This window comes from Prunus mume, linkage group LG2 (assembly GCF_029339155.1).
Source record: "Prunus mume cultivar Tortuosa linkage group LG2, ASM2933915v1, whole genome shotgun sequence".
NCBI lineage: Eukaryota > Viridiplantae > Streptophyta > Magnoliopsida > Rosales > Rosaceae > Prunus > Prunus mume.
This window is the reverse complement of record NC_142699.1, coordinates 5,712,197-5,738,728: the sequence shown is the minus strand read 5'-3', so window position 1 is coordinate 5,738,728 and position 26,532 is coordinate 5,712,197. Positions and strand designations below refer to the sequence as shown.

At 38.5% G+C, this 26,532-nt stretch overlaps 1 long non-coding RNA gene and 2 pseudogenes across 2 annotated transcripts; all 3 read left to right on the top strand.

Moving 5' to 3' along the window:
* The first annotated feature begins 6,162 nt into the window (after window positions 1-6,162).
* LOC148919481 (uncharacterized) lies at window positions 6,163-7,321 on the top strand (annotated as a pseudogene).
* Window positions 7,322-8,344: 1,023 nt separating this feature from the next.
* LOC148919480 (uncharacterized) lies at window positions 8,345-13,924 on the top strand. Its single transcript, XR_016123708.1, has 3 exons — window positions 8,345-8,717; window positions 13,348-13,415; window positions 13,517-13,924. It is a non-coding gene; the product is annotated as an uncharacterized LOC148919480 (long non-coding RNA).
* Window positions 13,925-21,467: 7,543 nt separating this feature from the next.
* Window positions 21,468-22,870, top strand: LOC148919479 (sugar transport protein 5-like; annotated as a pseudogene). Its single transcript, XR_016123631.1, has 2 exons — window positions 21,468-22,108; window positions 22,285-22,870. The product of XR_016123631.1 is annotated as a sugar transport protein 5-like (transcript).
* The last annotated feature ends 3,662 nt before the right edge of the window (window positions 22,871-26,532 follow it).

Sequence of the window (26,532 nt, the reverse complement as noted above, 5' to 3'; positions counted from 1 at the left end):
ATATTTAAAGAGTATCGGCTGTACTTTTTAAATATATTTGAACATTTTAAAGGTATTGCTGTGCGGTTATACACTTTAAAATTTTAAAAATTAAAAACGTATAGTCGAGCGGCTATACTCTTTAAAAATATTCATGGTTTAGGGATAGAGAAACGAACACGAAGCTTGCAGTCAGAGTCACAGCCGTTTCCAAGCTTTAAAGACTCGGTCTTGAGCCTCTCTCTCAACTCAAGCTTTTATATTTTTTTTTCTTCGATTTCGGCTGCTGGGTTGATTTGATTGGATTGGGCTCTTTCAATGTATGTAAAGACAGAGACTTCATACTCCGAGCTTGGCATTGAAAAGAGACCAAACTTGCCTAGCTGCCTAGTGCCCGCCTAGCAGCCTAGAGCCCACCTAGCAGCCTAGTGCCTGCTTAGGCCAATTTTTTTATCACTGCAATTGACTGAAAGTCTGAAACCCCAAATTGAAAAATAAAATATCGACATGTAAAAGCTGTCAAATTGTTGGAGTTCCACGAAAGCTAGAAAACCAACAATTCAATGACCAAAAAAGATCATGGAGTTGTACAAAAAATTCAAAGTTCCAAAATAAGTTGGATTAAATCACTACTAATATAATGTCCACTTTAATCTAACAGATGAGTGAAAGAAACAAATGAAATTGACATTTTCAAACTCAGAAAGTATAGAACAAACTCGGAGAAATCCTTGAACTGATGTGAAACTGAGACCTTTATTGCATCTCATAGAACTTGAACATGGCAACTCTATGAACCACATTTAAACATTGAAATTTCCTTGTATATCTCCTATTTCGGGAGGGAATGAGTGACAACACCAACAATAGTAGCAGTAGAAACAGTCATTTTATTCATAACCAAATCAAACTTCAACAAATACTTAGTCGCATCCATGTCATGACGTTTTCCTTGGAACCCCTTCATGGAGATTATCCTAATGTGTGAAGACAAACAAGTAGGCACAAATGCTGGTGGACGGAAAGGGTTGTTTTCTGTGTTCAACATACTATCAAGGTCTAGGATAAAAGATTCTAGATTAGGTGATCGGTTCAGATTTTCTATGAGCAATGTCCAGTAACTAGAATGAATGAGTCCTAGCTCCAACTGTTTCAAAAGTTTAAAGATAGCAAGCAAAAATAAACCATCCAAACTAGAAGCTAGAAGAGAAAGATACGTAACATTGGAAATTCCTATAGTAACCGGAGGCACAAGGTAATCACAGGCTAGACTTTCACGTACTGGAAGCCTATAGGGACGAATTTTGGCTGCAAATTTTAGAAAACATAAAATGGCATATGAGCACCAACTGAAGACATCGATAATCAGGTTTTCAAGCTTTGGGGAATTGATGAAGAGTTGGAACGTACGATTATTTCTAGTATTTGTAATGCTTGTCTTCAATTCAGGGGCAGAGATTTTGAATCAACTCTAAAATTCCAAAGTATAGTCAAATCTTCAAGTACAGGGCACTTAGAAAAAAGTTTCTCCATTGAGACACCATCTCCCCCATCAAATCTAACACAGAGGTACTTGAGACTTGGGAGATTATCCTACATGTAATGCCAGTGTACATAAGAATGGTCTCTTCCCCTATTCTTGTGTTAAGTATCCCTAGGTGCCCTTTTGATGTATGATAGCATCTCTTTATAGATCGAAGAAAACTTGAGAGACTTCTGGGCGGGGAAGCGATGATGCCTTCACCACAAGATCCTGAGTGCTTCAGCTTATGGGTAACTTTATATTTCTCTTTATTAAAATTGAGTATATTGTGGACTGTGATTGCCAGTACTAATGTATGTTTGGATGCAGCTTGCTTCTTTATCAAACAAACATCCTCATGAAAGGTTGGATCTGCTACGCTTGCGAGCTACAAGGGAGGTATTGCACTTACCTCCCCTCTTCACATTGGGAATTTCAAGTGCACGTGGGTATGGTATATGTTAGAATGAGATCTACTTCTCATCTAGCACATGTTGTTTGAATTCTCATTTTGAATACTTCGTATATCAATGCCATATGACCTCCATTACCTTCGATTTATTTCAAAACAGAGCTGCAAACTTCTCTTCGTTGTCTCATTAGACAGTTTTGTATCCAATTTTTCATTTGCATAAAATACAGCGTGGACTAATATATCTCATAGCAGAAGAGCAGGGTTGTCAAGTGCAATGAGAAAAAGGCAGTAATTGGGTTTAGTTCGTTATTACGATGGACATTGTAGAAAGTAAATTCCTATACAAGCAATTTTACAATATGAAATTCAATAGTATTTGATCCACAAAATGTTGGCGGATCCCTATTTTTTGTTGTTGTATTTATGGGTTTAGCCCGTGTTATTTGTTATAAATAAAATACATTTTTTTTTATTCTTGCCCAATAGGCTAATAGCTGGAAATCATTAGAATGGAAGGTATTGAAAAGTATTTAAATTATCATTCCCCAATATCGCTTATACAAATAAAAGAATTGAAGAAATAACTCTAGCCCAATGAACTAAAGTGGTATTTTATCTCCAAACCCTAAAACGATATGACAAAATTGTATATCTAAAGAGTATACCCAATGACAGGACCCGTCCCGAATTTCCTGAACCCGAGAAACCTGCGGAGACCCGGCATCACACCCAAGCCGGGTTCACTCCTTAAATCTATGTCCTCGTTTACGAGAGGACTAAGGGCACGAGACTTTCAAAATTCGAGTCTCCCTATAAATTGAACATTTTCCCAAAATTTCCACCTGCATAAAACGCATTTTATAACCCAACCGGCAGCATGCACAAAATAATCTCATGCAATTTAAATAAATGGCCTCCGGCCTTCAAATGATTCTAGCAAAACTGCCCACAAAGTTTTAAAATAACTTAATGCATCAAACATGCATATAACAATTTCAAAATCTACTCACGCGCACCTTTACTCACTTAGTCCCCAGGACAAGCCCCAATTCAACCAAGTTTTGGGACCAACAACGAGGTCCAAGCCAATCCCAAAAAGACCACCTAAGTGGGGCCTAATATGTGGCTGCACCTAGTAACTTCAGGCTGCCTACGTACCCTACTAAGAGATCAAGCCACACGTAGCTCTTTCATATCTATCCTGGCTCCTACTATCAATAAACCATTACCACCACACAATTACATACATTCTAATATTTATCATTTACAACTCACCAAACACAATCACAATATCACCCTTCATACGACGGGACGCACCCGGCCTCGTATGGGGCCATCAACACGCCGGCTAATCCAAAGGCGCGTGCGACCTCACCAGGCACGGCTGCATTCTCACCAGCCCTCACACACCATATCTCCTCATACGTGGGCGCACCCGGCCACGTGTGGGTGCAACACGCCGGCTAATCCAAAGGCGCGTGCGACCTCCTGGGCACGGCTACATTCTCACCACCCTCGCACAACCACATCTCCCTTCATCGTCGGGGCACCCGCCACGTATGGGAGTGCATCAACACGCCGGCTAATCCAAAGACGCGTGCGACCTCCTGGGCTGGCTACATTCTCACCACCCTCACACAACCATATCTCCTCATACGCGGACGCACCCGGCCACGTATGGGGTTTGTCAACTGCCGGCTAATCCAAAGGCGCGTGCGACCTCCGGGCGGCTGCATTCTCACCACCCTCGCACAACCACATCTCCTCATACGTCGGGACGTACCGCCACGTATGGGGTCCAACACGCCGGCTAATCCAAAGACGCATGCGACCTCACTGGGCTCGGCTACATTCTCACCACCCTCACACAACCATATCTCCTCATACGTCGGACGCACCGCCACGTGGGTCATCAACTGCCGGCTAATCCAAAGACGCGCGGCGACCTCCTGGGCTGGCTACATTCTCACCACCCTCACACAACCATATCTCCTCATCGTCCGGGGCACCCGCCACGTGTGGGTCCAACACGCCGGCTAATCCAAAGGCGCGTGCGACCTCCTGGGCTGGCTGCATTCTCACCACCCTCACACAACCATATCTCCTCATCGTCGGGACGCACCCGCCACGTATGGGGTGCATCAACACGGCTAATCCAAAGGCGCGTGCGACCTCCTGGGCTGGCTACATTCTCACCACCCTCGCACAACCACATCTCCTCATACGTCGGGCCCGCCACGTATGGGGTCCGCAACACGCCGGCTAATCCAAAGGCGCGTGCGACCTCCTGTGGGCATAGCTACATTCTCACCACCCTCAACATGATCACAATATGGAAGTGCATTAGGGTAGTCGTATAGCACTGTAAGCTAACATTCAATCGTTTTATTTACTTTTAAACATCCACACAATTAATTATATAAAATAATTTCTAAACTTATATAAACCTCCACAAATAAAGCATACCGTAAACTCCCCCATTTAATTTCACTAATTTATAACTTAAGCTCACGGTCCCGTTTCACTCAACAACGCTCGAGACCTGTCACTAAGGTCATTCTAGCCCTCCTGGGATGGTAGAACTACAAGGAAAGTCTAGCGGTCAACCCAGGGTCAAACTACCCAAACTTGGTCAAACGGGCCCGCGGGGCCCACGACCTCCAAATTCCGATCCGAAAGTTCCTATAGGTTCTACAGGCTCTAGGACACACGTCCTGCAAGTTTGGTCCAGATCGGACGGTCGGATCGCTCACGATCGCACGATCGGACGGTCGCTAAACCCTAACCCTAGGGTTGGCATTTTCGGAGTATCCGGGACTCCATTTTACGATCCGTCGAATCCTATACGATCCTGGTAATACCTAGATCAACATATTATATCTTCAGGACCATCCAACGGTCCAAACCTAGCGAACCCGGAAAATACGCGATATGCGATATCCGTTCGGAACTCTAACGGTATCCAAAATGAGATCCGAGCACACCTACGCGCTCGTGACATCGAGAGGATCACAATGGGACAGAAATGCCCTCAGCTACAGTGCCCACGCGCTGCCACACGCGCCGGCGCGCGTGGGTGTCTAGCGATATCGCATCGCCGAAATCCTCCAAATCGTGAACCAAGACTCCTGCCTAGGTAATACACCTAATTTGGAGTCACTTTTGTTCTTGGACATACCCCAAAACTGACCGGAAGTGGCGGAATCGCGATCGCAAAACCGGCCGAATTTCAATCCGTAGATCGAGCTACCTAGCCTCAAAATTTAAGAAATCCTACCCAACCATCAGCTAGATCATGCGAAGGGATGAATTTCCATACCTTGATTGCCAAAAATGGCGGCGGACGACGGAGAACGGCCGGCGGTTTCATCAAAACCGGCGCTTTCTCCTCGTTTTCCAAGACACGGTGGCGGCGGGACCCGGTGGGGTAGGAAGAGGACGGCGGCGGTCATTTTGGTACCGGCCCGTCGACTTTGGTGGCGGACGAGAGCACGGCCGGCCAAAAGCGTGGCGGCCTCCATTGCTCGCGAACCAGCGGAGGGAGAAGGAGAGACGCGCGGGAGAGAGAGAGAGACAGACGGGGGCATTTCCGTCTTTTAACCAAAAATCCATTTTCCAAATATTTACGATTATGCCACTGAGCTTCATTTGACCATATCTCTCTCGTTACAACTCCGATTCGAGCCCACTACGTGTCTACGGACTCATCTCACCGTGCTCTACGCAACGGTACAACCGGAATTCCCAAATTCCTTCCGGGTAAGAAAATGACCAAAATACCCTTATCCCACGGGTAATTTTTCAATTCCACTTAAATTAATTAAACATTGAATAAATTTGGGGTCGGGGTGTTACACCCAACCGGCTATAAGCTTGAAATACAATATATTCGAATATTTAAAAAGTATAACCAATCAGCTATACTCTTTAAATATATTCGAAACGAACACGAAGCTTGCACTCGCAGAGGATGGAGGTTGTAGTCTAAGTCATAGCCATTTCGCTTCTCTATCAACTCAAGCATCGATTTGTTTTCTTCGGTTTCGGCTGCTTCGTCGTCTAGGTTCGGCACCCAAAAAAGACCCAACCCGCCTAGGATGCCCTCCAGCGCCTAGCGCCCGCCTAGCCACCTAGCCGCCAGCCTAGGCCAATTTTTTAAACACTGCGATTAGCTGAAAGTCTGAAACTTGAAATTGAAAGAGTTTAGCGGCAAATTTGAGCTTGAGATTGAGATTGAGAAGCTGATGCAAGCACAAGTCAGGTCCATAGAAGAAGAGATCATGAGACTCTTAATTCATCTAATTCCATTCCTCTCCCAGTTTCTCGCCTTATTCTCTTCTCTCGAGGCTCTCTCCCAAACAACATGTTCACCTCACCACACCAATGACAACTACAACAATTCCTCCCTCTGCCAACTCTGCCTTATTATCTTCTCTCTTTGGATTGACGGCATGGCCCACAAGAAAAAAAAATACAAAATTTGCTGATTTGGTGTCTATCTTCGGTGGAAGGAAATGATGAAGCTATCCTATCATGGAGTTCCTATGGTCTTGCCAATAACAAGGTTCGGTTTTTAGGCCCCAATCTCAAATTCTGACCATTTATTTCTGGTTTGTTAAGCAATAGATTGATTGGTTTGGTTCTTCTTGCTTGAAACTTGATAAATCTGTCTGCATTCAATATTCATCCATTGATGGTTCTTCTTGGTTGGGCTGCTTTTCATTCTTTGGATATTGCATTTTTGTTATAGATTTTGACATTTGATCATACCCTCAAGTATACCCAGTTTAATTTTCCTTGTAAATGTAAATGTAGCATTTTTGTTGTTATGGAATGTGTGCAGGTGTCCTGGCCTTGTGACTTCGAGTTTACCAATAAATGTATTGGACAACAAACGCACGAACCTAGAGCTGATTGGCAAGTGGAAAATTTGGAGGTGTTATCATTGGGTTCATTCGTAAATTTGGCCAAAATACTTGAAATTATACAAAAACATTGCAAGAATTTTTATGGTTTAGATTTGTCCAAAGGCTCTGTTCATGGGCGTGAGGCATATTGTCAATTGTGAAGTTGGTGCCTAATATCAAGTACTTAAATTTGAAGGGTGCAAAAGTTAATAAGGATGGTCTTGTCACGTTACTATGCGAATGCAAAGATTTGGTGATGTTGGACATCATAGATTGTTCTGGTTTCGATGAAAATGACGATGAAATATCAAAGCTTGCGTCTCATATTAGTAAATTTATGTGCGAGAGGGTTCTAAATTTCTTGAATTTCTTCGTGGTATGGACAATTTTGTTCTTCTTGTTGATGGATACTCATTTCATGTGCATGTGGAGGAGACGTGGGATTAAATGCTCAATGATTTGTGCAATGCGTTCAATGATTTGGGCGACGAGGAATGAAAAACTATTTGATTGTACTAAGCGATATCTCATCTTTTTTATATATATATATTTACAACACTGAAGAGCAATTATGTGTGTTGAGTGTGGAGTGGTGTGGTGTTCATATTGTGTTTTTGGACATTGTACTCTAATGAGGGCTTGTTATAAGTTCCTATCATGATTTCATTATAAGATGTGTGCTTAATTTGGAAAATGGCCATTCTAATTCCTTCGCTACATTTTATGTAATATCACATGTGCTCACGATTGTTCTTCAGCCTTGCCTCTGCCTCTGTTTCTATCTTAACTTTCCCTGACCACCAAAGGTTTTCCTAGCTAAATTTCTTTAAGGTTCAAGAAAAGTTTCTTGGTGAAAGAATGTTGATTGCACCAGCTTAACAATAGGCACAACTAGTAGACAAATGAAGTAACATGTTATATTTAAGAATGAGATGCTACTTCTCATCTAACACATGTTGTTTGAATTCTCATTTTGAATAGTTCATATATCAATGTCATATGACCTCTGATACCTTCAATAATTTTCAAAATAGGCTGCAAACTTCTCTTCGTTGTCTCATTAAACTGTTTTGTATCCAATTTTTCTTCTAGAAAGTAAATTGCTATACAAGCAATTTTATACTATGAAATTCAACATCCTTTGATCCACAAAATGATGAGGGATTTTGTTGTTGTTGTTGTATTTATGGGTTTAACCTATATTATTTGTTATAAATAAAATTCATTTTTTATTCTTGCCCAATGAGATAATAGCTTAAAATCATTAGAATGGGAGGTATTAGAAAGAATTTAAATTTTCATTCCCTTATATCGCACGTGTAAATAAAATAATTGAATAAATAACTCTAGCCCGGCGCGGCTTTACTTTCTAAATACATTTGGATATTTTAAAAGTATAGCCGTTCGGCTATACTCTTTATTCATATATTCGAATATTTCAAGGGTATAGCCGCTCGGCTATACTATTTGAATACAGTTGAACAAACACGAAGCTTGCACTCGCATACGACGGAGCTTGCAGACGCAGTCAAGTTTCGGCTGCTTCGTCCTCCTTGTTCAACACCGGAAAATGACCCAACCCGCCTAGGAGGCCCGCCCAGCCTCCTAGCACCCTCCTAGCCGCCTAGCGCCCGCCTAGCCGCCTAGCCGCCTAGCCGCCTAGCCGTCCGCCTAGCCCCATTTTTTGAACACTGCGATTGACTGAAAGTCTGCAACCCGAAATTGAAAAAGTTTACCTGCAAATTTGAGCTTGAGATTGAGATTTGGAAGCCGAAGCAAGCACAAGTCATGGGAACCCTAAATACAAAATTTGCTGACTTGGTGTCTGTCCTCGGTGGAAGGAAATGATGAAGCTATCCTATCATGGAGTTTCGGTGGTCTTGCCAATAACAAGGTTCGGTTTTTAGGCCCCAATCTCAAATTCTGACTATTTATTTCTGGTTTGGTTAAGCAATAGATTGATTGGTTTGGTTCTTCTTGCTTGAAACTTAATAAATCTTTATGCATTCAATATTCATCCATTGATGGTTCTTCTTGGTTGGACTGCTTTTCATTCTTTGGATATTTTATTTCTGTTATAGATTTTGATATTTAATCATGCCCTCTTGTTTGCTGATAGAAAAAAAATAATTGAAAGATTTGTCTCCTCCTCCTCTTGCATAGGAACACAAAACCAACCCACGAAGAACAGAAAAAAATAAAAATAAAAAAAATAAAAATTACACCACCTTAGTCCTGTATTTGATTTTACCTTGCTAACTGTAGGAAGAACTGTATTTGATTTTACCTTAAAGACTGATCCGAAACCACCTTCTTCAAGTTTATTGTTGTTTGAAAAGTTTTTGGTTGCACAAACAACAGCGGCCAAGTCAAATAATGGTAATTCCAGATCTTCCTTTTGGCCGGGCTTCAGTTCTCCTGTGAAGTACGTAGTGAAGTAAATAATGTAGCATGGAACCTTAGCTTAGAAACCAGAGAGGCAACAGCAAAAAATTTCTATAGAACTGAACCTACCTATCTTAGAAGATGGAGGGGCAGAAGAGTAGAAAATCAAATAGCTTACCATATATTTGTTGCCGGCTCTTCCTCACATATAATAGCAGGGTTAGGCCCAGGATTAGCAGTCCAGTAGACAACACAGTACTGGTTACTATGATCTTTGTATTGTGTCCTCGATCTAGGACTAGGAATGAAGTATTTGAAAGCAGAAGATTGAGGAGTCAGAAATTCATAAAGAAGACATAAAGAAGAAATCTAGGCCTGGATTTCTTATATTTGTGTAGTTCGAACAAAATAAGTATAAAAAAAGTCTTTGAGAGGAGTTCAATGCTCACTTCATCGCATTTTTGCAATGGAAGATGTTGGTTTAGTTGTGGCTCATGTAATCTCTCTTAATATAAAAAACAAAAAAACAAATCCATGTTTTTACAGTTGGTCGCTCCTGGCTCTGATTGTTTCCCTCCTTGGCTGATCCCACATGAAAAAAAGCCTACATGACCTCAATCAAAACTAACATTACTATATTCACCCAAAGATATCAATCAGGAAATAAAAGATGGGAATCACAGGCCATATAAGTTAAACCTTTGAACATCAGCACTATGTGCCAGTTTGGTACCGCACTGCCTTCAAACCTATCATATAACCATATTTTGATCTTGCCATCCACTGATGTTGAAAAGACAACTTAGGCATGAAGCATGTAAAAAAGTGTTGGATAATATATTGCAGGAACCAGAAAGTAAATCAGATGATTCAAAACAAAAACATCACCAGAACCACAACATCAATACCCAAAGTGGCCCTTACATGGACATTTTCTTTGGTATGCGGACAGACAGAATAGACAGGAGCTTCATGACCTTCAAAAGTAAACAGTCTTTGGCTACAAAATATATCCCAAACCTTAAACATACATTAATGAAACCAACCTTGACGGTCTTGTCATCAGCACAAGTTATGACCAAAAGTTGGTAGTGAGGGGAAAAGAATGCCAAAATCATTTACACTTCCTAAGTGAGCATCAATCTACGTAAGAAAAATGATGGGTTGGGTTTATAGTCACATACTCAAAAGTTGCAGTTTCCTTGAGAATTTGTGTTCTTTTTCATAACTTACTTCCAATTGTTGTTGCCTCCATTATAAGAATGTAATTGCACAATGCGCTTTGCATATGCAACCCCTGTTCATTGAAGAACACGACGGCAGTGAATGTGAACTACAAGAACTGAAAATCAGCAACTCCATACCATTTTAAGTATGAGAACATTCTCACCAAATACAGAACCATCAGGACTCTGTCGGATACGATTAACAGATACATATGAATCTTTGACCAGAGCTTCCTGAAATAATTGGCATTGGTTCAAATTTCGGATCATATTAGTAAGGTTGAAAGACTAGTACATAATCCAGAAGCAGATGCACCTTTAAGGCCATCGGGCCTGCATCAAGATTCCAGACTCTAAAATTTCTTGAAAGCAACTTTTTCCCTGAACTAACATCCCATAGTCCTATGTCTCCAACACCCCCAGGTTCCAACTGAAGAATCACATCAGCAGGATTCGTTAGTGAACTGTCAAAACTAGTTACCGTACATGATCATCCTAAAAAGACAGGAAACTTATAAACGATGGGAGAAAAAAAGAAGAAAAAAAAGAACATAGTTTCTTATTACTTAACGTAGAAGAAGAGTCTGCCAGGTGGGATGAAAATCCATGCTCATTGGAGATGAGCCCTCATTTAGTGTCAGGGCAAAAGTAGTGGGCAAAACATTGGGTATGGCAACCGCGGTCAGGTGACTTTGGCCAGGATCAGTGACAGTTGATTTTACCTAAACAAATGAAAGAAAACCAAGGTCAAGATACACAAGTTCTATAATTATGTAATTCTGTACATAAAATTGATTCAGATTACCTCATCCAAAATCAGAAAGAACATTTTTTTGGACAAGCATGGATAGTCAATAACCTCTATAGCTGTAGCCACAAAAATTTAATCAAAAGTTAATAATAACAACTATGCAATGTGTAAAATGACGACACATTTCAAACATAAATTAGAGGGTACCAGTACCCAACAACATCACTTGAAGAACTAAAAAAAAATGCCTGGGCTCTCTGCAGCATTGAGAGATACTGCTCCTGGAGAGCGCATCTTGTGTTACAGATAAATTTTTGGCTCAGCAGAAGAAGTTGGAAGTGGATTTGATGTTGCTTGTGCTAAACACAGAAGTTTAGAGCAATCTTAGAAGAAACCAGAAAGACTAAACAAAATCTTGTTTAAAAATAGAAAAAGAAAATCAGCTAGTATGGCTGATGAGCAGGAAACATTGGTTAATGAGGACCAATACGAAAAGAATTTCAGTTTACCAGAACATATCTTACTTTCAAACTGTTCCTAGTCGATAGAGACAAAGACAAACAGTCCTGCCGTTCACAAACACGATCAATGAAAAGGGTTTTAATAACTGGATTTGGACCAAAATCAGTGAGTGTAGACACTGAGCAGGACATTGGTTAATGAGGACAGATACTTAGGAAAAAAAATTTATGTCACCATAACATATCTTACTTCCAAATTGTTTTCAATTGGTTGAGGCAAAGGAACATTTTCCTGTGGTTCACAAACATGATCAACGAAAAGAGTCTTAATGACTGGATTTGGACGAGGGTCTTTACACTGTTAATGCTGCCAATTCAAGCTGTCAAGTTAAACACACAAGTCAGTGTCTCTCCCAATTACAAAAAACTGAAAGTGACTAAATCTTTTACTAAATATGAGAATAACAAGTACTCTTTCTCTCACACAAACGCGCACAGGCATATGTATGAACATATGCAATCACAAAATAGAAAGGAAGACCAAAACTAGAGAGGAAGCATTACCTTTGGTTAATGAGTTTATGTAATCTATGACTTTTGATGCTAGGATACTTCAGTATGCCACGGAAAACTGGATTTGCCTAAATTATTTGCCTGAGTTCTTTCATCATATTCTTCCTCATAAACATTGTATCTTTACACATAGAGAGTGCCTTATGATCCCTGTTGGATTGAACCCATACACATGTGATGCATTTCTTTTAACAGCTCCTCATTACCTTTGGCAAAAAATTTGAGATCCTTCATGAGGATATCTAATGCCTTGGCGTGACAATTGCTATCAAGAATGAACCAAAAACATGCAGAACATGGTATTTTTTCAGAGATTGTTCATGTATGGATTATAGGAAGCTTAAAAAAAATTGATGTTCTCACTTGTCAATGGCCTCAAGGAAATTTTGCTTTCTGATCCGGAAATAGATCTTCGTCGAGTAGCGATTGTTATTTCTATTTCATATTGACATATTGACATATTGACCTCAAGGGTATAGCCGAGCGGCTATACTCTTTAAATATATTATTTAAGGAGTACCGCCGATCGGCTATACCTTTAAAATATATTATTTAACGAGTACCGCCGCGCGGCCATACCTTTTAAATATATTGTTTCGGGCGTATAGCCGTCCGGCTATACTATTTATAAAATAAAATAATAAGGATCCGCCTAGCCCGCCTAGGTGGCCCATTTTTGGAAAACTTGGATGGCTTTTTTTTTTCTTTCAGATTTCTTTTTTCCTAGCTGGTCTGACATCGCTGCAAATACATCAAGCTAGGGTTTTTGCTACTCTCGTTTATCAACAACGTAAAGGCATCTCTGAAAATCAGCAACGTTCCACGCCTGAGACCTTGGAAAATGGCAGAGGTGGGGTTGGCCCGTTCGTAACTAGTGTCTGGTGGGGGGAAGGGATTGGGTGAATATAGTGTTGTTTAATTAATGTTGTCTATGCCACAATGCAGGCTGCATCCCTCAAAGAAAAGATTAACCGAATGTTTGGTGGGGAGCATGGCCCATAAAGAGTGGCAGTACTCCGTTTCTGAAAAATATTTGTGGCATATATAATTTTTTATTTATTATCAGAGGATGGATGATTCGGGTCTAAGGGTATTCTATTAATTTGTTTTCCTCTGTTTGCATTGCAGTCTTGCAAACGTTGATCCTATTGATGTTGCCAGAAATATTGCAGGGTTAAACCCAGAAACTACCGTCGGTAAGCATTAAGTTTATTTATATCACTAAATATTGACTCTTGTAATCTAAGCTCTATGTGGGGTTTCTTATCGTTCATTCATATTCTTTTGATATTTGCAGTTGTGGTAGTTTTGACGACCTTTACAACAGCTGAAACTATGTTGAATGTTCAAGAGTGTAGAGTATAGCGGCTGTACTCTGGAATCATTAGATTAGCATGTTGGCTAGCTGTAATCGGTTATTGTTTTCACTTACAACTGTTACAAATTGTCTTACTTTTATGCCTTTTGGTTTCTGTTTATACAGATGGCTGGAACTTTTGGTTTTGGCCATGACTAGCTGGGTGAAGGAGCTTTTGAGGAATTATTGTAACAAGAATTTCAGAAATTGAGGTCTCTTGTGGCTTTTGGAAGATTATTATCTCTGCGTATTATGAGATTCAATAGATTGTTCTTTAAAGAAATATCCATTATTGAATAAATTCTCTGTAGATATGCCATTATTATGCAAAATCTGATTGAGACATTATATCTCCACACATAGAGAGTGCCGTATGATCCCTATTGGATTGAACCCATACACATTTGATGCATTTCTTTGAACAGCTCCTCATTACCTTCGGCAAAAACTTTGAGATCCTTCATGAGGATATCTAATGCCTTGGAGCGACAATTGCTGTCAAGAATGAACCAAAAACATGCAGAACATGGTGTTTTTTAAGATTGTTTATGTATAGATTATAAGAAGCTTCAAAAAAATGTTCTCACTTGTCAATGGCCTCAAGGAAATTTTGCTTTCTGATCTGGAAATAGATCTTTGTCGCATAGCGATTGTTATGTCTATTTCATATTGACATATTGGAGACATTAAATCTGGTTGAGAGGAAAAATGTGAGGTCATTTTTGGAAGAATAAAACTTAGTTCACCTAGACTGCAAACTGGTTCTTGATCATTATTTCATCCCTTTCAATTTGCTTCTCTGTTTTTCCCACCCAGCAGCACCTCACACAAAAATCTGCAGGGCCAAAATGACGTCGTTTAATAACAGAAGTCACATTAGAGTAAAAGTCATGTCTGAAAGTAATTGTAGTTTCCAATATGCATCAGCACCAGAAGAAACTAGTACATTCAGAGTGTTCGAGAAGACAAGGCTAGTCACTCTTTTGGCTTGACCCCTCAAGCTTCCTTGTAACCTGCAAAATATATAAATCAAGGCAATGACAAACTTTTCGGGTTTGCTTCATCACAACATCGAGCATGATTATTATTATTATTATTATTATTATTTTACAAGAACAAACAAACTACCTCGTCTGAGTGGGGATTGTATCGGTTGGCACCACAGGAAAAGCCCTGAAGGATGTCATTGCTGTTGGTATCGGTGGCAGCTTCTTAGGTCCTAACTTTCCAGTTTGTCAATTTATAACTCTATTTTGCAGTCTTGTTTGCTATTTAGTGTGAGTTTCCTTGTGAAAATGATTAAGCTTGCTTTGGACTAAACTTTGGGTAGTGTACACTGGTTTGATTACATTTTGTAGATCCAGAGGCTATCGAAACAGTAAGGGGGAGGCAACTGCATTTGTAAGTACTTACGTATCAATTTTTAATTGATTATTTTCCAGTTCTCTATATCAATGAATTAAGAGCTGGTAAGATGCTAATGGTATGAAATGAATCCATGTCTTGAGGCTTTTGAAGTGATTTCCCACTACTGCTGTCAAACATATTAGCTTTCTTTTAGCTTCTTCATTTTAGGACCTACCTGATTGGAACAAAGAAATTGTCTCTGTTCACGAGTTTATTTCAGTGGCATAGTTCTTGAAGGAGGGATGCATTCATCTGTTAAAGACATGTAGAGAAGCATTTTGTATTTGATACGGCACATAGGATTTTAGGACATGGCATGCTTTTACTTATGCTTTCAAATTTTTTTTGTTTCTCATTTTTGAAAGCAATCTATATTCTGTGTGCTTGGTTGTACTTGTGGTGGTTGAAGAAACATAGCCCATATTCAGGGACTACGTTAGATGCGTTCTCTGTGTAAATATTTGGTTGTAGTCTTGGTAGTTGGGTTAAAGGATTAGATGCGTTCTCTGTGTATATAGTGTTTTCTAATTAATGTTGTCTATGCCACAATGCAGGCTGCATCCCTCAAAGAAAAGAGTAACCGAATGTTTGCTGCAGAGGATGGCCCATAAAGAGTGGCAGTATTCCGTTTCTGAAAAATATTTGTGGCATATATAACTCTTTTGATATTTGCAGTTGTGGTAGTTTTAAAGACCTTTACAACAGCTGAAACTATGTTGAATGTTGGAACCCTTAGGGAATGGATTTCATCTTCTCTCGGGTCAGTGCACTGCTAGCACTTCTTCAAGTATATGAACATGTTGCTTCAGTTCGGGATTTGCTTAGTAATCTTTGGGTTAATTTAAACAAACGTGAATGAGCTTGGGAGTGGGCGGAATGAATCTTATTTGGAATACCTTAGTAATTTTATTATTGAATAATTTAGTCCTCAAGATGGTATGACGGAGTGAAGGTTTATTATGTCTTTGTAGTTAATCATTGATTTTGTCAGATAAAATTTAGTCCTCTTTCTCATGATTGAGTGTAACAATTTCAGGCCTGATGCAGTTGCAAAGCATATGGAATGGTAGCAGTCAGCACGAATCTCACAGTATGGCAATTTCCTTTGTTCTCTTGCCTTTAGTTTATTAAACATTCAGATTATCACTAAATTTAATAACAATTTTTCATTATCCGTTGGTGATTCTGAATTTATGTGCTTTTTTCTTTTCGATTTTGATGGTGATGCTATTTATTGAGTTCATCAGGACGAAGGTCCTAAAGATATCCTTGTTATTTCTATTTCATATTGAGTTGATGGTGATGCTATTTGATGTTTAAGTCAAATAAATATGCATTTCATGAACCCTCATAGGGTTCCTCCTGCTTGTAGATTGCTACTAATAATGGATACCCTCCGATTTCTTATATTTAGTTGCAGATCAGATCATGTATTGTTTATCTCTAATTTTTGTTAGAGATTCAATCCCACACGAGCCCAAACTTATAACTAGTGATCCCGATCAATCGTCCCGACCCTTTTCTTCTTTGTCAAAGCGAGATTGGTGAGTTTTGGCTCAAGTGACAAGGTTGAAATGTGATCAAGATCATCTGGACTCAATCTCTACCCATCATAATAATCTTGTCAATATATTCATACAAAAAAGTGGCTCTCAGTGAGAGGTGGCAAAGCGAAATAAAAGTTGCACTCCATCCTTGACAGAGTTTGGGGTATGGATCTTAGATTTTAAGTGCACACCATTCTTGACAAAGTTGATATGTTAGGATAGTGAGCTTAGATTTTAAGTTTTAATTCTCAAGTTTTTGGCCTTGTTCCAAAACCAGATAGTGAACCTAAAGCTTAGGTGAGAAACGGGTGTTGATCAAAATTTACACTAGTCGTGATTGGCCAACGACATTGATTGGCAGTCAGGCACATCCATTCCATATGAAAGAATGAATCTGGAGCAATAAAAAATTTAAATTTAAAAATAAATAAATAAATAAGGGTATGGCCGAACGGCTATACTGTTTAAATATATTATTTAAGGAGTATAGCCGCCCGGCTATGCGTTTTGAATATATTATTTAAGTCGTATAGCCGTTCGGCTATACTGTTTAAATATATTTTTTAAGGCGTATAGCCGGGCGGCTATACTATTTATTTATATAAAAAAGGACCCGCCTAGCCCGCCTAGGCGGCCCATTTTTGGAAAACTTGAACGGCGTAGTTTTTTCTTTCAGATTTCCTTCTTCCTGGCGGGTCTGGCATCTCTGCAAATACATCAAGCTGGGGTTTTAGCGAAAGAGTGAGAAAGAGAGCTGGTACAATGGAGTTTTGGCATTATCCATACCTTCGTTTCCTCTATTGAATTTCTTAAGTTCCCGCAAGCTCATTGTCCCTTCTGTTGATTTTTCAGGTGATAGGGTTCCATTCACTGCACCATAAGTAAGGTTATGCATCCCAGATGCGACATCCTTTTGCATTTTCAGATTCACTAGTTTTCTCCTACTCTCCTCTAGTTCAGTCATGCTGTCATCCAGCTCACCTGTCACCCATAACAGAAAATTTACATATTCAATGCGCAATCAAAAGGTGGCAACATCACCAAACAGGGGTAAACCTTGCTTATCCTTTAGTTCCTTAATTTTGGCTTCAAGATCTTGCAAATCATGCTTCTGTTTGTCTATTTGCTGAAGAATTCTCTGGTTCTGGTACTGGAGAACTGCTGCATCGACCTGGGCACGTATAGTACGTACACAAAATACCAATACATTTCAATCTACTTCCTATCTCAAATCAAAATTGAAGTGTACTTGAAATGCATTGAACTATCAATGTGCACTCATCTAAATGCATGCTTTTTTTTTTAATGAAAAAGGATACTAACTTCAGAAGTGACTTCATCAACTTAGAGATTAATGATGCTTTAAGGCCCCAATTACACAATTAATAAACAGAAACCCTTTAACCTACACCCTATACTCCAAAAATTCCATTTCTGTAACTTATATCCCTTTTCTTACACTTCCTCAACAACCAAACAGAGCATGGTACAATTTTTCACATCCAAAGCAGAAATTGCCCAAACTCCAATCACCCATCAATCACAGTAATTTTCTTTTATTAAAAAAAACACCTTTTTTTCTTAAACCAAAAAATTTGACCAAAAGCATTTTTCCGTCAGTAACCAAGCAGACTGTAAATAGAGAGAGAGAGAGAGAGAGAGAGAGAGAGAGAGAGGGATTACGCTATGGTTATTGGGTGGACAAGTGGTGGAGCTACGAGCCATGGTGGGTGAAAGTGAGTTTAAATGAGGCCTCTTCTTCTCTGGCTCATCAGAGTCTTGAGTTTTCCATTTATCGTTGTTATGGTGCTCTTTACGGAACCCACCGCACCATTACAGCTCTCAGGTTCCGAGCTCTTTCTATTTTTATGTAAAGGGTATACCCAGGCGGCTATACTCTTTTTATAATAACAAAAAAACTTTAGTATAGCCGTTCGGCTATACAGTTTTTGTAATAAAAATCCGAGTATAGCCGCACGGCTATACGATTTATAATTAGAAAGATCACCGCCTGGCTTCTAGCGCCTGCTTCGCCACTTGTCAAAAAATCAGGGTACAGCAGGACGATAATACTATTTTTATTTGAAAACAACATTGAGTATAGCTGCCTGGCGATACTATTTATAATTAAAAAATACCACCGCCTGCCAAGTGTCAAAAAATCCAGGTATAGCCGAACGGCTATACTATTTTTGAGAGCGGCTATACTATTTTTATAATAAAAAAATTGTGGTATAGCCGTTCGGTAATACATTTTTATAATAAAAAATCCGAGTATAGCTGCACGGCTATACCATTTATAAATAAAAAAAGACCACAGTCCGGCTATACTATTTTTTTTTTTTAAAAAAAAACCCTGTGTATAGCCGGCCCGCCTAGGCAGCTGATTTTTGGAAAACTTGTATGGCGTTTTTTTTTTAGATTTCTTTTTTCCTGGCGGGTCTGGCAGGAAAGGTTAGCTCTTCCCAACAATTCACTCTCTTTTTTCTGTGCATTCTTTAAGCTGTGACTTTGAGTGCATTCGTGGGTTGGATAGAAAAGAGAGAAAGGGAAGGAAAGTGTGCAAGATATATATTTGAGGAAATGGTCGTGGGAGGTTTCGCCGTTGACGGGCCTCAGTTTTTCCTTCCTCGTCAGTTTATGTTTTTTTTTTCCCCCTGTTTATGAAGTTTTTCGCTTGACAAAACTATCCAAAAACTAAAAGTTAAAAAGAACTACTAGAAGAAGCATGAGGGGGTTCCAAATTTGCAATTGATGAGTGAAATTAAGTTCAGTAGTTGTAGCCTGCAAATATTAGAATTATGGGTTGTCACCGTTCAACTTAAACAATATTTGTTGATAGTTATTTTTTGGTAAATTATTTCGACCCATTAATGAAATGCAGATTCTACGTTGATACGATCAGAAATTTCTCACACGCGCGCATAAATCACTCGACGTAAAATAAGTCTTTCTAACTTTTATACCGTGACAATGACAATGTATGTATTAAATGTCAAAAGCTAAATTGAAAGTAATAATATCCATTGCCTATATCCTACGAAGAGAACAAATCTTACCTACAAAGGACATGTAGCTCTCATAATTCACGACTGAATGCTGTCGACTGTTAGGTTAGGTTAGGTTGGGTGTCCCATGATTTTTATTTTTTTATTATTCAGAAGATAACGTAGAGATCTAATCAATTTTAATAATCGAAACCAATTTGGGTTTTGCATTTACAGGTGCGATGATTTTTAAGGTTGTTTCTTGGTTGGCCGCTTTTTAAAAGCCTTTCTAGTGCTTTCTTCCCCTCATTATCATTTGGTTAAGTGATTCATATTATTAAACAAAGAATTATACAGTTCTCTCTCCCTCTCATTATTATATGAGTAGCATCATCTTGACTTTTATTTTCATATTATGGTTACGTACCTACTTTTATATGTTGCAATTATATAAATTTGAACTAGAAGGCAGAAGGTGGGTTTGTTAAAGTTATTAGCTTAAAATCTAATTATATTTATAAATATTTAAAAAAAAAAAAAAGCAGTTTCTAGAAATAAAAGTATATTATTATATAAATCACGCTAGTTGCAAACACAAGAAAAAAAACAAATGAAATTATAGTCATATTATTCATGGAAGAGTGAATTTCATTTAGAAAAATGCTTCTCTTTTTCGGAGACAAATTAATAAAAAAAATATTAAAATTGGAGAATTAGAGCTAAGACTTTACCCTTACTATGCGTATTGGTGTTGCAACAATCTTTGATACCAAATACAAACACGGAAGACCTCTGACTATGCCTATTGGTATTGGTAAAGTATGAAATTGTGTATTTTTTATTTATTTTTTAAGTTAAAATACTTGGCTATATAGGTTTATTTTTTATGTGGTTCCGCCAGTGTTTGAACGTGAACCTTTGTTTAAGAACCACGCATTTGGAATAAAAATCTATCTTACTCGTTAATTTTTACAACATATCAAACTATTTGATAAGAGAATTAAGATGCGGCTGAGCTAACCAGCTCAATTTCGCCTACATCTTTCAGTCGGAAGAATTTATATTTTTAATACGTGTTGATATCAGACATAATGTACTGAAAGACACGTTGATTATATTAAACCTACCTAGCACTATACTTATCATATTAAAGTGAATAGTTTGCTGATCAAATGCATGAAATTAACCATGCAAATGCACAAATTTTTCAGGAGGAGTGACAACAATGCCATCATTTCTGAATAAATTTTTTCCATCAGTGCTGAGAAAGGAAGCAGGAAGGCCCCCCAAAAACATATATTGTGTGTACGATAGTCAGGTTTTGACGTCCTTCACATCCTCTCTCTACATAGCGGGTTTGGCTGCCTCACTTGTAGCCAGCCGTCTGGCCAGGATAGTGGGCCGAAGGAATGTCATGGTGCTGGCTGGGTGTACCTTCTTTGCTGGGTCTGCTATCAATGGTGGGGCTGTCAATGTTGCCATGCTTATCTTGGGCCGTATCTTGCTTGGATTTGGTGTTGGGTTCACAAATCAATTGAGATCGTACAAAGAGTTTTATCTTGAACTTATGATATTTTCTCTAGAGACTCGATTACATATGACAAGGTACTAAAATACCTAGTGCATCAATTGGTGTTGGCCTAATTTTATTTCTCCCCCACTGTTGATAAGAAATACAAATAAAAAATTGCATTAACAATGTACGAAATTTTATGCATTTAGGTATTTAATTAATCTCATAGTTATAATACACATTGGAGTAATATTGCATGCAAATGTGGGTTAAGTCAGTTTACCAACGCATTGTGTCTCTAGACTCTCTACCCCTTCCTCTCCTACACAAAAATTCAACTACAACTCGTACATTATGATAGTTTAGAATTGTCTTGTCAAAAAATTAAAAAATAAGAAAACCAATTGCATTGCTCAGTATGAATCCACATTTACTAACATCCCCTTCTAACAATGTCCAAACAGTCTGCACCAATCTACCTCTCAGAGATCGCACCACCCAAGTGGCGCGGCGCATTCAGCACAGGCTTCAGTTCTGCATCGGAATCAGGGTGGTGGCCTCCAACTGCATAAACTACGCCACCTCGAAGCACAGCTGGGGCTGGCGCCTCTCCCTCGGCCTAGCCATAGTCCCAGCCACCATCATGACCACCGGCGCCCTCTTCATCTCAGACTCACGCACAAGCTTAGTGCAACGCAACAGACTAGACCAAGCCAGAAAGTCTCTCATCAAAATCCGAGGCAAGGAGGATATCGAAGCAGAACTTGCCCAGCTCGTTAAGGCCAGCGAGATCGCCAAAGCTTTCAACGAGGAGCCATTTGTGACCATATTTCAGAGGCAGTACAGGCCTCAGCTTGTGATCGGGGCCATTGCCGTGCCCTTTTTTCAGCAGGTCACTGGCATTAATATCATTGCTTTCTATGCGCCTGTAGGGTTTGGCAACGACTCTGCTCTCATTGCGTCTATTATTCTTGGGTTGGTTAATCTTGGCTCGATCCTTGTGTCGACGTACATGGTTGATCGTCATGGCCGGAGGTTTTTGTTCATGGGGGGTCGCATCCAAATGGTCATCTGTCAGGTACGTATAATTTTACGTTGAAAAAGATAATACATTTGATTTGAGTATGAAACCCTCACAATTAAACTGATTGGGTTTATGGTCAAAGGACCTAGAATGAAAGCCACTATGTGCAGGTGAAATACAATCATGAAGCGAGCTGCATAACATATAAATTGGCATACGTTTTTGTGCAGGTTGCGGTGGCTATTGTTCTAGCAGCTACAACAGGTACCGATGGCAACGGCTGCTGGTTTTGGTTGGTCATGGGGTCCTTTGAGTTGGCTTATACCAAGTGAGATTTTCCCCATGAAAATTCGACCCACAGGCCAAAGCATGGGGCTTGCTGTCAACTTTGGTGTTACATTTGTGCTATCCCAAACCTTTTTGTCCATGCTATGCCATTTAAAATATGCCACATTCTTGTTCTACGGCGGTTGGATTCTGGCAATGACCGTCTTCGTCGTGCTTTTCTTGCCAGAGACGAAAGGAATCCCATTGGATCAAGTGCATACGGTGTGGGTGAAGCATTGGTACTGGCGTCGATTTGTTCAAGGTGACCTTAAGGATACCATTGATGAAAAAGAGTAATGATAGGGATGTCAAAACAAATCCCAAAATTCCATATCCGAAATGATGCATAGTGTTTCATTACGGTGCCACTTTAAAGTTTATTGTTTCTAGTAGGTAAGATATCGGCATGCCATATATCTATTTGGCGACTTAAATTTGGGACAGTTTTTGATGACTCTAGTATTATTATAATGCATGAGATTGTACATGAATTCCTAGCTAGGTGCAATTAAGTTACATTTTTGCGTTACATTGTTACTTACAATTCATATTGAGAGAAGGGGAAACAAACCTAGAATCTCGGTTACAAAGATAAATACTCTTAAATCACTTGAGCTACAAGCCCCTTACGTGTTACATTGTTGTTTTTATACACAAATGAAGCAAATCTTATTGGATCATAAACTACTATGATAAATTGATAAACAGTAGTGTGTGTGCTCTAGCCGATAAGTTAACAGCTTAACCAGAATACTGGGGGTATTTTCGGCCCAAATTTATCCAATAACGACATGGATGTGCCCAATCAGGATTTGGGTGGGTACAGTACAGGGCCAATATATCCTGCAAAGTGGTTGACATATTAGATGGACCAATTACTTCGGTGATTTATTAGGCCCTCATAAATGTATAAAGGTTTTCTTTTCGTTGCGTAACCTTATGTTTTGCACTAAGCATATCAAAGTATATGACTGAAGTTTACTGATTTATTATTGAGCAATGATATTATCTACCCATATTATAATATGTATATTGGTTATGCCACGTGATCATATTTTTGTATCACACAATAATTTTTCCTTTTTTTTTTTGTCGAAGTCACAATAATTTTTCTTAGTTATTGCAAACTTGATATAAGTTTTCCTTAGCAAAATTTTTATTGATTTTAACGGAATACTTAATAAAGTTTTGGTTTATAGTTTGATATAATCTTTTTTAGTTTGGAATAAGATATTTTAAAGTATATATAAAATTTTAGAGTTTTTATTCCTACATTGAAGTTGGGATGGCCGATGAAGTCATACCGTAGTAGTTAAAAGTGTTTAACCTCATACTGAGTGTGAGGTTCGAAACCTGCCCCTGGCATTAGAGTTTGTAATAATAAAAGGCTTCAACTTGAAGTTGTGTGTCAAAAATCAGTGGGTCTACATGGGATTGGGGTGTCTCCATCAAGACCTTACTCTAAAATTATAAATTAAACGACGGAGCTTTTTAGAGATGAAGCATATAGTAAGAGTTTGATTGTTGCCCTCTCCTTTCTATAAACAAATAAATAAACAATTATATAAGTCCATGAACTCCAAACAAATCTAGTGGCTCTTCATAAAATATATATAATTAATAAATTAATAAATAAAAACAGAAGTTTCCCCTAAAATAGTAAAACGCAATTGAAGGTGCCTCACTCAATCAGGAAAGAAGGATAAGAACTTACCAGAAAAGAAAAGAAAAGAAGGATAAGAAATTAAGCAGAGAAAGAAATATATATATAGAGGTTGTAAGGTATGAATGCGACTATGCGAGTGAATGGCCTGTCTGCTCTGCTCTGTATATATCACCTTTGCCTAAGAGTCAATGACACAAGCAACCACCCAGGCAATGACCACCCACTGAACTTCTCAGGTTACTAAAAGTCTGGTCAGGACGATGGGCCCCTAATTTATAAAATGATATCGCTTGCGTGATTTTCGGGAAGAAAATACCCTTCATTTCTGTAAATTACAATTTGATGTATCTGTAAACATTATTCATCAAAAATACAACTTGGTCCTGTCATGTAAATGCATGAAAACTATACTTTGCTTATGGTGAAAGAAAAGAGTAATCCAACCCACTTCAATAGAGCTAATTAGATTATGTGAATTACATAGGGTCGTTTGGTATGACATATAAATTGTTTGCTCATATATTATGAAAAAAAAAATTAGAATATTCAATTCAAAATTAATTAATAGTGAATAACGAAACTTGTGACGTTATATTTGCAACTTTGCAACATATCCATCAAGCGAGAATCTCATATATATGAGAAATTTCGCGTAGGTTTCCAGTCATCTCCCACATTGAATAAAAGTTAGTCAACCTCTTGATACCTTTAATATTGTTGATTTTTTTATCTATATATATAAAGCAAAATGTAGAGAATAGTGAAACATTCAAAATACCAAAAAATGTACTTGATTAATTCAAATATTAAAAATTGAAATTATTAATTAAATGAGGATAATATAGTAAATTCACATTTTTTATATTAAAAAAACAAAATCAGATAATAGGTCATACTTTTATGGAACATAACTAACCATGTTATCTTTTCTTAATTCTAAAATAAAAAATAAAACCAATTGGCACATGTCAAGAGGCTAGCTAGTATTAATAAAAGCTATAGAGAAGTGCTACAGATATTCTTGATTAAAAATTTTGAATGCATGCGTGATGCACATATATATAAAGTTTTTGTTTCAAAACCCTTACGATGCCCACGGGCTGGCGGGAACTCAACGCTCAACAGATTGTTTAATTAATTTAATCTAAAAACGACAGGAAGTGATGAATCTTGAGAGGCTGCTTTCTAGGTAATGGATTTTGCCACGCCCACCTCCTTCATCTCATATCAAAGCCATCAATACAAGATAATTGCATACACCACACTCATTATGAATTTATGATACATGCATAATATCATGCATCCACCATAAATTAACCTCCTAATCCACTAGTATAATATTCCCACAAAATAAATATCGAAATGATGGGTTAATTATCGTAATATTCAGGCAACAATCAATATAATCAATGGTTCAGATTTATAGTATGGCAACATAAGCATTTGTTTGATAAGAGAACGTCAATCCTCATCTTATGATATAAAACTTAGTTAAGTAGTCACGTAATAAGAGATATAGTCACACAAGACTCCAATTACGTAAAGTCCCACATAAGCTTCTCTCACAGCTGTTAAATATTACTGTCCCACATAATTAAGCTTCTCTCGAGTCTCACTGTTGAATTTTGTAGATTGCGTGCATGGTTGTTAAATATATTATTGTCAAATTAATGACTTCGAACTGAGAAATTTAGTTGAAGCATAAACAATTGTCGGTTCTTTTTTCCCTTTTCAATTTCTTGCACTATAGAAGCTCCTGCTGCTAGGACATTACACTTGAAAATAAGTGCAAATGGCTTACAAACAATTTAACTCTCTGGAATTTATGAACACACAAGAGAGTAGATATTCTGACAGTCCATCCTTATATGGGGAAGTGATTGAAACTTCATGAATAAATTTTCAGAGAGAGAGAGAGAGAGAGAGAGAGAGGCTATGAAGAGAAGAACATAAATGAAGGGAAGAAGAGGTGGGTTGGGAGCATTTAACAGAAGCAAATAAACGGGTGCTGATGAGAGTGACGAAGAAAGATATATGTTGAAGAAAGTGAGGGTGGTTTCAATGGTCATCCTTGAATTCTGCATTGAAGTGAATTCAAGATGATTTAATGAAGGCAGGTGAACAATACTTGAAAACTCTCTCTCCCTCAAAGCCTTTAATACCATTGGGACCCTTTTGGGTCTTTTTTTCCTTTTAAATTTCTTGGTTTATCTATTTTTTTTTTTCTTTCTCCATTTTCTTGTTTTCAATTTTGTGGCTACCTTACAAAAATACCCTTTGTTAGGAAAACATTTTTTGTGTGTGTCCTAACTCATTTGACTAGTAGCAGTAAACAGTCCTGGTATTTATGTCATTAGTTGCCTAGTCTATTGAGGGTCCCTCACCAATTTATATTTGGTTGGTGAATTTTGGCTAAGTATACCTCTCCAAGAAAAGGAACTTATTGGCACTCAACCTTGAGGCCAAAAATGGTATTCTCTTCAAG